The sequence below is a fragment of the Ceratotherium simum genome, chromosome 10 (genome assembly GCF_057802395.1).
Source record: "Ceratotherium simum simum isolate JZ-2026a chromosome 10, ASM5780239v1, whole genome shotgun sequence".
In the NCBI taxonomy this organism is placed as follows: Eukaryota; Metazoa; Chordata; class Mammalia; order Perissodactyla; family Rhinocerotidae; genus Ceratotherium; species Ceratotherium simum.
Genome location: NC_141909.1, coordinates 67751257 through 67767279, shown reverse-complemented (window position 1 = coordinate 67767279; position 16023 = coordinate 67751257).

Genomic DNA, 16023 nt, shown 5'->3' with positions numbered 1-16023 from the left:
AAAGTGCACGAAGTTTCAGGTCTACATGATGAATAAGTCCTAGAGATCTACCTCACAGCATAGTGCCTATAGTTAACAACACTGTATTGTATACTTACAAATTTGCTAAGAAGGTAGATCTTATGTTAAGTATTCTTATTATACACATATACAAAAAAGTAACCATAAATAAAGAGTGCAGGGGGCCGGCCCAGTGGCTTAGCGGTTAAGTGCGCGCGCTCCGCCGCTGGCGGCCCGGGTTTGGAACCCCGGGCACGCACTGAAGCACAGCTTCTCTGGCCATGATGAGGCCGCGTCCCACATGCAGCAACTAGAAGGATGTGCAACTATGACATACAACTATCTACTGGGGCTTTGGGGAAGAAAAAAAGGAGGAGGATTGGCAATAGATGTTAGCTCAGAGCTGGTCTTCCTCAGCAGAAAGAGGAAGATTAGCAGGATGTTAGCTCAGGGCTGATTTTCCTCACAAAAAAAAAAAAAAAAAAAAGAGGGCAGGAGGCAATTTTGGAGGTAATGGATATGTTTATGGCATAGATTCTGGTGATGATTTCACGGATGTGTACTTATCTCCAAACTCATCAAGTTGTATATATTAAATATGTACAGTTTTCTGTATGTCAATCATCCCTCAATACAGTGGTTTTAAAAAAAAAGTAATTTGTGGGATAATATTTTGAGACCGTGACAACAACTTTTTCCTAATAGTTTTAGCATCCAATGATGATTCTTGCCTGAATCAATTACTACACTAGTGATCAGAGTATGATGATTTTCTAGTTCTACCATTTCTATTATGTTTCATTTTTTAAAATTCGGCAAAATATCTGACTTTCAAAAACAAAAACTCCCTCAGGGCAAGTTGAGGTCTCTCAGTATGCTGAGAATATGAAGCATAAATCTCCTAATTCTGATGTAACCCAGACGTATCTGAACGGTCTACAGAAGGAAGAACAATCCTGTTGTGTTCTAGAATAAATACATATACATACAAGTTGCTAAAAGATTACATCCTTATTCCACTATTATAAAATGCAAAAGCCTAATGATCTGGTAATTAAGATGGATGCTTCTGTCCCAGGAGAAGGCGACCAGAAAACATAATAAAAATAGGAATATTCATGCTGCCTGTAGTTATAAATCATACATTTTCAATCAGGCAGTTCTCTTCTAGACATTTTAATTTAGTTTTAGCCTATTCTTCTCTGTCATATGTGGATCATATTCTAAATGAATGAAACCTGCTGAAAATGAGGATGGCAAAGCACAAAGCCCTATGCCTCATAGGGCTGTAAGGGGATGAACCCCTGACATGATGCGGGAGCCCATGTCATCCTCCACTTACGCCATCTTTTTATTGATGTACCATCAAACAGAACCGAATGTTCAATGTTCTTATGTTTTCTGGTGTTGCACTTCTTGGAAGAAGATTATTGCTACAGCTAATAGCCTGAATTTTCAAGCATGCTCCCTCCTCTCTCCTCTCCAATAGGCCGCTGTTCTGGGACTTCAGTGCCTGGAAACTGTGCTCAGCACCTTGAAACTGTGCTCAGCACCTTTCAGCTCTCCTCACCTGCACTCACCTGCTCAGATCTGAAATTTCTATCAAAACCCCCACAGCAGTCATGTACACCAGATTCAGGTTGGAAGAAGGCCCTCAGATCCCTGAAAGAATCATTTTATTTCTCCTCTTGGAAGGACCAGGAGATAGCAACAATCAAGATAGGAAATAAAATGAATTGTCAGAAAACTAGAAGTATCTCTACTCCTCAAAAAAATAAAGCTTGCCCTACTGCAACTTCCTGATTTTTCAAATTATTTCATATTTGGAACATCTAGACGCCTGAAATTATTGTGGTGATTTGCTTCCTGTAGTGCAAATGCATGTTTTTTCAAAGAGATTATTTATATTTTGATACTCTCAAAATTTGGCCCATTTTTTTTGAAAGGGTAATTTTTTTAAAAAAAATCTAGTTAAAATGATATAAATATTAGCATGGAAAGTTTGTCTAAAGATCGAAGATGGTCTTCCTCTTATGAAAAGATATTGCTATCACATAGTTTGGGCTTAGGGAATTGAGAAAACTTGAGAAATTGTCAGAGAAACAGAAAGAAAATCCCCTATCCGCTATATTCCCAATTCCGAGCCCTCTATATGCACACTGTGGGCCTTCACCGAAAGACATGATGAACATAAGGAAGTCAAATTACCTACCAGTCAGGACTCCATTGGATTTAAGTGATAGAAACCTAACACAAACTAGCATAAGCAAAAATGGGCTTTATTGGCTCACAAAAATGAAAAGTCAAAGGCATATTTGGCAGGTTGGATTCAGGAGTTCAAACAATGTTATCTGGACTCTGTCCCTGTCTCCTCACCCTGCCTTCCTCTGTGTGTAGCTTCATCCTCAGACAGGCTTTCTTCATATGCCAAGAACAGTCCCCATCTACTCTCCACTTACATACTCCTTACAGGCAGAGATTTCAGAGGAGAGAACACAGCCTGCTCTTGCCTGGAGTCCATATTGTTAAACTGCTTTCCAGTGACCTCTCTATAGCATTTTAGACGTCTGACTCCCTTCTCGTTCTACAGAGTCTTTCTCCCTTAATTTCCATTCTGCATTATCTGTGTTCTCCCCTCTCTATTCTATCTACCTTACTTCCTTTTTATGCCTTATAAATGTTGGCATTTTCCAAAATTTTGTGCTTACCTGTTCTTTTTTTTTTTTTTTGTGAGGAGATCAGTCCTGTGCTAATATCTGCCAATCCTCCTCTTTTTTTGCTGAGGAAGACCGGCCCTGGGCTAACATCCGTGCCCATCTTCCTCCACTCTACATGGGACGCCACCACAGCATGGCTTGCCAAGCACTGCGTCGGTGCACACCAGGGATCCGAACCGGCGAACCCCGGGCCACCACAGCAAAGCGCGCACACTTAACCACCTGCGCCACCGGGCCGGCCCTACCTATTCTTTTTTTAAATTAGTAAATATGTTTAATAATTATAGATATAGACATATACAAATATACGCATAATTAGCTTCACTAGGGTTTAATTTACATAAATTAAAACACTCCCATTTCAAGAGTACAATTCATTGACTCTTGGCAAATGTATGGTCATGCAACCACTACTACATCAAAAATATAGAACATTTCCATCATTCCTCCAAAATCTTTCAAGTCCTTTAGCATCCAATCCTCTTCCCTCATCTCTGGCCCCAGACAACCACTGATCTTCTTTCTGTCATTACAGTTTTGCCTATTCTAGAATTTTATACAAATAAAATCATATAGTATATAATTTTTTGCGTCTGGCTTTTTTTACTTAGCATGATATTTTTGAAATTCATCCATGTTGTTGCCTGTATTGGTAATTCTTGCCTTTATACTGCTAAGTAGTATTCCATTGTATGGATATACCATAATCTGTTTATCCATTCAACAGCTGATGGACATTTAGATTGTTATGAGTGTGGGGCTAGTATTAATGATGCCACTATGAATACTCATGTCAAGTATTTATGTGGCCATATGTTTTCATTTCTCTTGGGTAGACACGCAGCAGTGGATTTGGTGAGTTGTGTGGTAAGGGTATGTTTAACTTTATAAAAAAATGACAAAAGTGTTTTCCAAAGTGCCTGTACCATTCTGCATTCCCACCAGCAATGAATGAATGTTGTAGTTAGTTTACATCCTTTCCAATACTTGCTTGGTATTGTTTGTTTTTTTAACTCTAGCCATCTTAATGGGTGTGAGTGGTATCTCCTGTGATTTTAATTTGCATTTCTCTGATGACTGGTGATGTTGAGCATCTTTTCAAGTACTTAATGGTCATTAGTGTATCTTTTTTTATGAAGTGTTTGTTCAAGTATTTTGCCCACTTTTAATTGGGTTGTTGGTCTTATTATTTGGTTGGAATAGTTCTTTATATATTCTTCATACAAGTCTTTTGTCAGATATATGCCTCTCTCTTGCTAAAATTTAAATTCTGTGGTGACATGTTTGTTGTTTATTGCTGCATCCTTAATGCCATGCACAGTGCTCGGAATACAATAGATACTCCATAAATACTTATTAAGAAGTGAATTAATTAATGAGTTTCTAAATGTGCGCCCTACTCTGCAATAGAGCATCAAAGACAGATACAAGAATGGCAAGAAAAGACTTTGTATTATCTCCACCATTTGTCCATAATTCTGGGATACAAGGATTCTAAGCCAGCCAGCAGCCCCAACCTTCAATCCCCAAACCTCCTCTCTTTTCACCTGCTTTTGTATATGAAACCAGCAGTGGCCTAGTCAGGGAATATTGGCGGATTGCCTCAGGGTTCCATCTTGGGTTTAGTTGCTTCAGGAAGAGCGATGCAGGCCAATGGTTCTCAAACGTCAGCATGCATAATTCCCTGGAGAACTGATTAAAGCACAGATTGCTGGGCCCCACTCCCAGAGCTGCTCACTAATTCTTCAGAGAATTTGTAATTCGAACAAGTTACCTGGTGATGTGGGCTGCTGCTGGTACAGGGATCACACTTTGGGAACCACTGTGCAGGCAAATGTTTATCAAGTAAAAACTCTAGGGGCCGGCCTGGTGGCATAGTGGTTAATTTAGTACCCTCCGCTTCAGCCGCCTGGGTTCGCGGGTTCAGATCCCAGCCATGGACCTATGCACCGCTTACCAAGCCATGCTGTGGCGGCGTCCACATATAAAGTAGAGGTAGATAGGCACGGATGTTAACCCAGGGCCAACCTTCCTCAGCAAAAAGAGGAAGATTGGCAACAAATGTTAGCTCAGGGCTAATCTTCCTCACCAAAAGAAACCCTCTAGTAAGGTCTTGCCTCTGACATTCTAGCATGGTTCTCGAACATAGTAAGTGGCTCAGGAAAAGAACCCATTTCAATTACTCATATCAATGTAGAAAAATGCCTGTCAGGCACCAGGAGTTGTACACGTCAACCTGACCATCAGGTATAGATTTGACTCTGCAATCTGTCAATGACTAAGTGCACCAAAAAACCTAAAGACAATCCACAGAGTCTGTTGCAATCAGGGATAAATAAAGACATAAACAAATAGGCCTATAAATATATTCTAAGACTGAAGGGAAGGGTAGGAGTGGAAGCTGGAGCAGAATCAGGGAAGTAAAAATTTACAAAAAGCAGGTAAGTGGTCAATGTCGATGTGATTAGGCCATCTGTGTCTGCTAACTGGTACTTACTGAAGTTAACTTCTACCCTCCCACAGAGACTGGGAGACATGGGCCCTGCCTTATGATTACATTTCAAAGGAATGGCTTCAAGATCCTTAAGAAAGACACTTTGGGCTATAGGAGACACATATACATCTCAAAGGGACAGAAGAAGGATTTACAATTGTTAAGCTTTTTAAATAAATGCTCTAAGAAAAGGGAGGTCAGGGGCCTCTCTCAGATGTTGGCTGGAACAAGGGTAAATTCTTTTGGCAGCCTTGAGCTTTTCCAGACAGGAACTCAAGGGCACTTGGTTGTTCCAATGACCTTAGGTGCTACAAGCCACGCTAGAGTTTGATCAAGTCTCTTAGTGCAGGAGTTGGAATGATCTCAGCAGCCAGAGCCATCTTTCTTCTTTTTTTTTGTGAGGAAGATCGGCCCTGAGCAAACATCTGCCAATCTTCCTCTTTTTTTGCTGAGGAAGATTGGCCCTGGGCTAACATCCGTGCCCATCTTCCTCTACTTTATATGGGACGCCGCCACAGCATGGCTTCACAAGGGGTGCATCGGTGCGCACCCGGGATCCAAACCAGTGAACCCCAGGCCGCTGCAGCGGAGCATGCGCACTTAACCGCTTGCACCACCGGGCCAGCCCCCAGAGCCATCTTTCTAAAATGGAAATGGAATCTGTTACTTTCCTGCTCCAAATCTTTCATTTATTCCCCATTTCATCTGGAAAACTCCCACACTTCCTAGCATGACTTACAAGGCTCTTTGTGATCTGGCTTCTGCTCCCTCCACCAGCCTCAGGTCGCATCATTCCCACTGGAGTGAACATTTGCTGTTTTGGAACTGCCCAGCACCTACCCTTCTTATATCGGTAATGAGTCTCCAGTTTCCCGTACCTCTTCTGGATTGTGAGCTTTCTCTGTGGGGCTATCAAGGCAAAAGCCCCACCTTCCTCCAGCGGGCAGCAGGCTGGTTCAATCTGGTGCTGGTTCACTCTGGCTCTCTCTTCAGGGACTTGAATCTAGGGAGGAATGATACAAAGGCAGAAACACATTAGGGCTCATGTACCCCGGGTGGTGCTCTGACAAGGGCGAGGGGCTGACCTTGCTGACTGCATCTCCAGCCTTGCCTGTTTCTGTCTCTTTCTGAATCTGGCACTCCTGCCTTTCAGTGCGTCTATGAAATCCTAACATCCTTCCCATAAACTGTTTTCTGTTTAGCTAAGCCAGAGTGAGCTTCTGCTGTTGTCACCAGAAAAGCCACGGTTCTCCTGGCCAACTCCTATTGTTCTTTCAGGCCTCAGTGAAGATGTCAGAATTTTTATCCTGCCTTGTGCAAGAGGCAGAATTTCACCTGCCTTTACTTCCATTCTTTCCTTCCTCTACTTCGCAGGCTTCATATGGTTAATGAGAGGAGTGGACCCATTTTACTGATATATAATTATTCATCCTCCTAACCCTGTGTTTCCTTATTTTCAATAGTTGTGTTTTATATTGAATTTTGTGATTATATTTACAGCAGTTACCTGTACTTCACTGATTTTGGTTTTTCTATTCTTTAGTTCTGTGGGAAATCAAAATTGGCCACCTCATAATATGTCTCTTTACCTTGATTATTTTCTCTGATGGACATTTGACCTCTCCCACTAACTACCTAAAGAATTTAACATAGAAGGCCTGTTACAGGAAGGAGCCACTACCATATGATGGCTGTAGCATAATGTAAAATAGATGCGATAAGAAAGGCACCAACAAGCCCATCTTACCAAAAATTCTGTCTCTAGCCACATTCTCTATAGGTGGCCCTGTAAAGAGTTGTCTGACAAATATTTGCATTTCCATCTTCATGTGAATTGTCTTCTTTCCCTCTGAAATCCCAAACCACTACCCCCCAGTACCCTCCTCGCCTTTAGCTGAAAATACTTAATCAAGCAGCTTTGTCAGAAGGACAAGTTGCTCAGTTTCTATTTTCTGAGTTTCTCCCATGTATACATGTCATTAAACTTTCTTTGATTTTCTCCTGCTATTCGGTCTCATGTCAATTTAATTTGTAGCCCAGCCAGGAAGGACCCAGAGTGGGTAGAGGATAGTCTCCCCCCGCCTTCAGTTCTTCATTTTCAATCCTCTCAGTCAGCAGGGTATCTAAGAGTAGTTTACTTTCGAGCTCTTTGTCTTTGCACAAAAACATACTCTGGCTGGGAATGGAATTCTTAATTATACCCCCCCCCAATCTTTACATATTTTGCATTATCTTTGGGAACTCAGCATTGCAAAGAAGTCTGAGGAAAGCAATTTAATTTTGGTCCCTTTTAAGGAAAGCTGCTTTTCCTCCTAATTGGATATTTGCAGAATTTTATAAATATTGCTTAATTTTTAACTTTTTTTTTTTATTGATGTTTTAATGGTTTCTAACATTGTGAAATTTTTGGGTTGTACATTTTTGTTTGTCCATCACCATATATATGTCTCCCTTCACCCCTTGTGCCCACCCCCCACCCCCACTGCCCCTGGTAACCACAGTCCAGTTTTCTCTGTCCATGTGTTGGTTTATATTCCACATACAAGTGAGATCATACAGTGTTTGTCTTTCTCTTTCTGGCTTATTTCACTTAACATAATACGCTCCAGGCCCATCCATGTTGTTGCAAATGGGACGATTTTGTCTTTTTTTATGGCTGAGTAGTATTCCATTGTATATATATACCACATTTTCCTAATCCAATCGTCAGTCGAGGGACACTTAGGTTGCCTCCACTTCTTGGCTGTGGTGAATAATGCTGCAATGAACATAGGGGTGCATAAGCCTCTTTGGATTGTTGATTTCAGGTTCGTTGGATAGATTCCCAGTAGTGGGATGGCTGGATCATAGGGCATCTCTATTTTTAATTCTTTGAGGAATCTCCATACTGTTTTCCATAGAGGCTGCACCAATTTGCATTCCCACCAGCTGTGTATGAGGGTTCCTGTTTCTCCACATCCTCTCCAACATTTGTTGTTTTTTGTCTTGGTGATTATAGCCATTCTAATGGGTGTGAGGTGGTATCTTAGTGTTGTTTTGATTTGCATTTCCCTGATGATTAGTGATGTTGAGCATCTTTTCATGTGCCTATTGGCCATCTGTATATCTTCCTTGGAGAAGTGTCTCTTCATTTCCTCTGCCCATTTTTTGATAGGGTTGTTTGTTTTTTTGTTGTTCAGTTGTGTGAGTTCTTTATATATTATGGAGATCAACCCCTTGTCAGATGTATGTTTTGCAAATATTCTCTCCCAGCTGGTTGGTTTTCTGTTCATCTTGATTCTGGTTTCATCAGTCTTATAAAAGCTCTTTAATCTGATAAAGTCCCACTTGTTTATTTTTTCTTTAGTTTCCCTAGTCTGGGTAGGCATGTCATCCGAAAAGATTCCTTTAAAACCAATGTCAAATAGTGTGTTGCCTATATTTTCTTCTATGAGTTTTATAGTTTCAGGTCTCACCTTCAGGTCTTTGATCCATTTTGAGTTAATTTTTGTGAATGGTGATAGCACATGGTCCACTTTCATTCTTTTGCATGTGGCTGTCCAGTTTTCCCAACACCATTTATTGAAGAGACTTTCCTTTCTCCATTGCATGTTCTTAGCACCTTTGTCGAAAATTAGCTGTCCGTATATGTGTGGTTTTATTTCTGGGCTTTCAATTCTGTTCCATTGATCTGTGTGTCTGTTTTTGTACCAGTACCATGCTGTTTTGATTACTATTGCTTTGTAGTATGTTTTGAAGTCAGGGATTGTGATGCCTCCTGCTTTGTTCTTTTTTCTTAGGATTTCTTTAGCTATTCGGGGTCTTTTGTTGCCCCATATAAATTTTAGTATTCTTTTTTCTATTTCTGTGAAGAATGTCATTGGGATTCTGGTTGGGATTGCACTGAATCTGTAGATTGCTTTAGGTAATATAGACATTTTAACTATGTTTATTCTTCCAATCCACGTGCATGGGATATCTTTCCATTTCTTTATGTCATCATGGATTTCTTCCAATAATGTCTTGTAGTTCTCATTGTATAGGTCCTTCACCTCCTTGGTAAGATTTATTCCTAGGTATTTTATTCTTTTTGATGCAATTGTAAATGGTATTATCTTTTTGAGCTCTCTTTCTGTTAGTTCATTATTAGCATACAGAAATGCAACTGATTTTTGTAGATTGATTTTGTACCCTGCAACTTTGCTGTAGTTGTTGACTGTTTCTAATAGTTTTCCAACAGATTCTTTAGGGTTTTCTATATATACAATCATGTCATCTGCAAATAGTGAGAGTTTCACTTCTTCATTACCTATTTGGATTCCTTTTATTCCTTTTTCTTGCCTAATTGCTCTGGCCAAAACCTCCGGTACTATGTTGAACAGCAGTGGTGAGAGTGGGCAGCCCTGCCTCGTTCCTGTTCTCAGAGGAATGGCTTTCAGTCTTTCCCCATTGAGTATGATGTTGGCTGTCGGTTTGTCATATATGGCCTTTATTATGTTGAGGTATTTTCCTTCTATTCCCATTTTATTGAGAGTTTTTATCATAAATGGATGTTGTATCTTGTCAAGTGCCTTCTCTGCGTCTATTGAGATGATCATGTGGTTTTTATTCTTTGTTTTGTTGATGTGATGTATCACGTTGATTGATCTGCGGATGTTGAACCATTCCTGCGTCCCCGGTATAAATCCCACTTGATCATGGTGTATGATCTTTTTAATGTATTGTTGTATTCGGTTTGCCAATATTTTGTTGAGGATTTTTGCATCAATGTTCATCAGCGATATTGGCCTGTAATTTTCTTTCTTTGTACCATCTTTGTCTGGTTTTGGTATCAGGGTGATGTTGGCCTCGTAGAATGATTTAGGAAGTGTTCCATCTTCCTCTATTTTTTGGAATAGTTTGAGAAGGATGGGTATTAAATCTTCTTTGAATGTTTGGTAAAATTCACTGGAGAAGCCATCTGGCCCTGGACTTTTATTTTTTGGGAGGTTTTTGATTACTATTTCAATCTCTTTACTTGTTATTGGTCTATTCAGATTCTCCATTTCTTCTTGGTTCAATTTTGGGAGGTTGTATAAGTCTAAGAATTTATCCATTTCTTCTAGATTGTCCAATTTGTTGGCATATAATTTCTCATAGTATTCTCTTATAATCCTCTGTATTTCCGTGGTAGCCGTTGTAATTTCTCCTCTTTCATTTCTAATTTTATTTACTTGAGCCTTTTCTCTTTTTTTCTTAGTAAGCCTGGCTAAGGGTTTGTCGATTTTGTTTATCTTCTCGAAGAACCAACTCTTTGTTTCATTAATCCTTTCTACTGTTTTTTTGGTCTCAATTTCATTTATTTCTGCTCTGATTTTTATTATTTCTCTCCTTCTGCTGGCTTTGGGCTTTGTTTGTTCTTTTTCTAGTTCTGTTAGGCGTAATTTAAGGTTGCCTATTAGGGCTTTTTCTTGTTTGTTAAGGTGGGCCTGTATCGCTATGAGTTTCCCTCTCAGGACCACTTTTGCTGCATCCCATATGGTTTGATATGGCATATTATCATTTTCGTTCGTTTCCAGATAGTTTTTGATTTCTCCTTTAATTTCATCAATGATCCATTGGTTGTTCAGTAGCATGTTGTTTAATCTCCACATTTTTGTCACTTTCCCAGTTTTTTTTTCATGGTTCATTTCCAGTTTCATAGCCTTATGGTCTGAAAAGATGCTTGTTATGATTTCAATCTTCTTAAATTTATTGAGGCTTGCTTTGTTTCCCAACATATGGTCTATCCTAGAGAATGTTCCATGTGCGCTTGAGAAGAATGTGTAGTCAGCTGTTTTTGGATGGAGTGCTCTGTATATGTCTACTAGGTCCATCTCGTCCAGTTTTTCATTTAAGTCTACTATTTCTTTATTGACTTTTTGTCTGGATGATCTATCCATTGTTGTAAGTGGGGTGTTAAGATCCCCTACTATTATTGTGTTGTTGTTGATTTCTCCTTTTAGGTTTGTTAATAGTTGCTTTATGTACATTGGTGCTCCTATGTTGGGTGCATATATATTTATAAGTGATATGTCTTCTTGATGGAGTGTCCTTAACTTTTTTTTGATAAGGCATGTCTACTATGGGTATTTAGAATTAACTTAGAATTTTCTTGGACCATAATGAACCATTTTTCCAAATTGACTGCTTTTTTTAGAAATTAAAGTTTATGCTGTTATAGCTCCTGTATCTGTCAGGATTAGGAAGCAAAGAAGCAAAACCAGAAGGGATATTATTTATTTTAGGGAGTTGACTACAGTAGCCAGCCATCAAGACAGCCCACCCAACGATCCCTGCCTCCTGGTATTTATGCCCTTGTGTAGACCCCTCCCACATGTATGAGTCTCAGTCTGTGTTAGTCTTACACGCACAGGTAGGCCTGTCACTGCAGACAGGGCTGAGACAGGGATTAAACCATCAGCAGAGAGCCTTTACAGTCTCAGTGAGCCTTGTCCTGAAAGAGGCAGAGTTTCAGTAGCATATTTTTCTGCTTCTACTGTGGTTTTCATCCAAGTCAGCAAAAATAGTTAAGTACCACATGGGTCACAGAGCAACAGCATATGAGAGTCTAGTTCTAAATTTTTACTGTCAGGTTTAAATAGGTAGTACCAGATCTTACTGCCCAAATTCTAGTCTACACTCAGAGCAAAGGAGGATACTTCAGAGTGATTAATCTTAAATTCAAGTGGCTTGTCAACAGTCTTGAGTAACCCCAACTACGCAAACTCAAGTTGGCCCCGAATTTGTTAATTCCATGAGTTCAAACCAAGGTTTTAGATTTCACACTGAAATTATGGATTCAACCACAAAAGGGTGGTTGATTTTTTTAATAAAACAATAGGAACAAATGGGCATCCTTATTGAAAAATATACATCTTCTTAGATTACACTAGAGAAATAACTGAAAGTAAGCACTGCTAACCCAAAGGAAATAAAAACGCCGATAGCTTTAAAATACTATGTCTAGGGAACATGATTGCTTAAAATATCACAGAAAAACTGGAGTGGCTTGGAAAACATGTCAATATTAGTACTGGAACATAAGCAGAGGAAAAACTAAAATAAAAGAAAGGAAGAGACAGGTGAAGCTAGAGAAAGAATATTTCTTTAGAAGTAAGGCTAAAATCTTAGGGAACATATCAAAGAGAAATTAAACTAAAAATGAGATCTCAAAGGCCTTTCAATATAAAAGGAAAAGGACAAATGCAATAAGGTCTAACTGGTGTTAAGGAGGATGTTAGATACAGGGAACGTGTTTAGTTATTACTAGATCAGAAACAGTGAGTCAAAAAGTTTCAAAATTATCCCAAAAAGTCTCTTATGGACTGAATTGTGTCCCCCTAAAATTTATACGTTGAAGCCCTAACCTCCAATCTGACTGTACTTAGAGAGAAGGTCTTTAAGGGGGTAATTAAGGTTTAATGAGGTCATAAGGGAGGGCTCCTAATCCAATAGGTCTAGTGTCTTTATAAGAAGAGGAAGAGATGCCAGGAGAGTGGGCACAGAGAATAGGTCATGAGAGCACACAGCAGCCACCTACAAGCCAAGAGAAAAAGCCTCAGAACAAAATCTACCTTGCTGGCACTTTGATCTTGGACTTCCCAGCCTCTAAAACTGTGAGAAATAGATTTCTGTTGTATAAGCCACCCAGTCTGTGATATTTTGTTTTGGTAACGCTAGCAGACTAATACAAAATCTGAGAGGAAAAAAGAGTACACTGAAATAACACTCTTGAGAGGGCTTGGGTCCAGGAAACTATTATAAGGTAGAATCTTAAAATTGCTAATAGAAAGTCTATAGTAAAAGCAATTGATTTTCTTGCTTCTCATCTTATATGTCTCTAATCCATTCATTTCTCAGAAGCAAATCTGATTGTGTCAATGCCTTACTCAAAACTTCACACACACACACAAGCCCAAACTCCTTAGCTTGGAAGATAAGCCTTTCCAAAACCTGGTTTCTATGTACCTCCCTGAATTGTTTCTTGATAAATCCCACCCCTGCATCCTGGGTTCCAGTTGTACCAAACCATTTGCAAGCCTCTGAGCATTATAAACCTTATCACATGTTCCTTCTCTCTGACATGCCCTTTTATCCTAGTCCAACGGGATCTTGCAAGGCTCAATTTAACTATCACTTCTTCCATGAGGCTCTTCTTAAGTCATCCAGGTAGAATTACCCATGCATTCATAGCACCTATAACATTTTATTTTCTTAAATATGTCACCTCTTATTAAATTCTACCCTAGTGGTTCTCAAAAGATGTGACATAGCCCCTAGGAGGCATTCTGAAAATGTAAGGGGCATTTTAGTTCTCATGAGATTGGAGGTCGGAGGAGCACTGTTAACATTTGGGGGCTGGGCCAGGGATGCTGGACACCTTGCCACATGCATAGAGGCCTGTACAAAAGACAACTGGAGGCATCACACCCAACTTCTGAATGTTCCACTGGACTTTCATGTAGGTGAGAAACTTATTCATAACTATCTGAGTTGAGATTCAAATTTTGGTTTATATAACCTAAAGTATAATTGCCTGGTGTTAATACATATTAAATTCACAGGAATACAACTACCATATAAACTGAGGAAAGAATGTACTTGGTTTTGATTCAGAACTTTACCAAGTTATTCCCATTTCAGAAAGTCAGGTCACCAAGGGCAGCACTGTGGGTGGTATTTGAGTCACAAAAACAACACAACTGTATCAGTCTGTGTTTGTGGCTGTAGAATGAGGGTGATCCTAAGTAAATGTACAAATTTCCTCATTTAGCTCTTATTTCAAAACGTCAAACATAAATTTAAAATGTGGGCAAATATTCAGTTAAATATTTGAAATTAGGTTTTACAGCTTTTCGTACAAATGAACATCACAAATGTGCCTACTCTGCCAATGCATTTTTTCTAATTAAACCAATGAACTTATCAAGATTAAGTGACTGTTTTACAAAGGAACATGTTGATCAAATTGGAATAGATACATATATATTTCTGATATTTAAAGTATACCGAAAACTGCAATACTGTCACTGGAATGTTTGACAGTGTTCTACGCAGAAGGAGAAAGGTCTTATTGTTTCTTAAAGAACAACATAAATGGTCACAAAATATGGTATGCCACACAATATTCAACAAAAATTAATCTTCGCTGTATAAGAGATTACTACCGAGATGATGAAAAGAAGTCATATTAAATAATTTCCTCTATTCCATTGTAATGTTGCTTTAAGACAGTTACCCAAGATGTTGAAATCAACTGCATAATGTAAATAAATCTTTATTACAAGCAGATGAAAGCACCCTGCCTGATAGAGAAGGTTTACTATTTGCATATGTAAGGTTTGTGAGGCTGGGAAAAACTGGAGAGAAAATGTTATTTTCAAAATTACTGACAATGATTACAAAAGAATGGTCAACATTTAAGACCCTCAAAAATTACTTAAAAGAGAAAAACACCCTTTTCCAACACCATTGCTTATTTAACAGATGGAGCATCACTAATGCTAGTTTAGAGCCAATTTTAAAAAGCACCAAATGTTTTAAAAAGTCATTTTATTATTCATCAGCTCACTTAATTACCAAGAATCTTAAAGAGGCCACAGATCAATAAATTGAAGAAAGAATGTACTTGGTTTTTGTTCAGAACTTTACAAAGTTGTTCCCGTTTCTTCAAAGATCGATTACCCATAATCTATAAAATGTCAAGGAAGAGTCTGAATTTCTTGTCCAGATAAGATGGTTCTCCAAGGAATTTTTTTTTAAAGATTTGGCTCAGATTATGGACTTTTATGGAATGTTTGATGTAATCAATGAAAAAACTAATATCAAATTTGAAATAGTGCAAAACAATTAGATCTTTCAAGCCATATTTGAAAAAGTCATTCTCTTTACTCAATTTATAATTATTTTAATTTCTATTTTGTTTATTAATATGTATATTTTTAGATATACAGAAAAATTGAAAGACTAATACAATAAACATCCATATCCCCACTACCTAGATTCAACAATTGTGAGTATTTCGTCATAATTGCTTCTTATATGTATACATATTTTGGCTGAAACATTTCAGAGTAAAATGTCTACATTTTACTTTGATAATGTCTGATGTCTTATCATGCCACTTCACCCCTAAATTCTCAAGTATATATCTCCTAAATATAGTGATATTATCTTACATAATCACATCATTATCACATCTGAAAAAACTCAGAATAATTATCTAATGTCATCTACTACTTAGTGTATTTTCAAATGTCTCCAATTGTCCCCAAAATAACTTTTATAATTGATTTTTGTTGTTGTTTTTAATGAGGATCTAATCAAATTTCACGTGTTGCATTTGTTTTACAACTATTTAGTCTCTTTTAATCTATAAAATTTTTTGACCCTATCTTGTTTTAAAAAAAAATTTTATAACATTGACTTTTTTCCACCAGGCCAGCTGTCTTTTTAAATCTCCACATTCTAGATGTTTCTGATTGTCTCCTCACGATATATTATAATTTATTCCTCCCTCTCTCCATATAAACAGGAAATTAGTTCTATAGGCTTAAGTATATTCATGTTAAACATTTTTGGCAAGAACGTATCATATGTGATGCTTATACTTCATATTACTTCATCTGGGAGGTAGGAGAGGTCGATTCTCCCCCCTCTACCACTAATGCCATCATGTGGGTAAGGAGGGGCAGTCAGATCTCTCCATAGTAAATGTACATTTATAGTGTGAATGAGGTCCTTCTTAAACTTTAAGTAAAGGGGACCAATCTCTTATAGTGAAAAGAATCATCATGCCTTTTTCAACAAGTC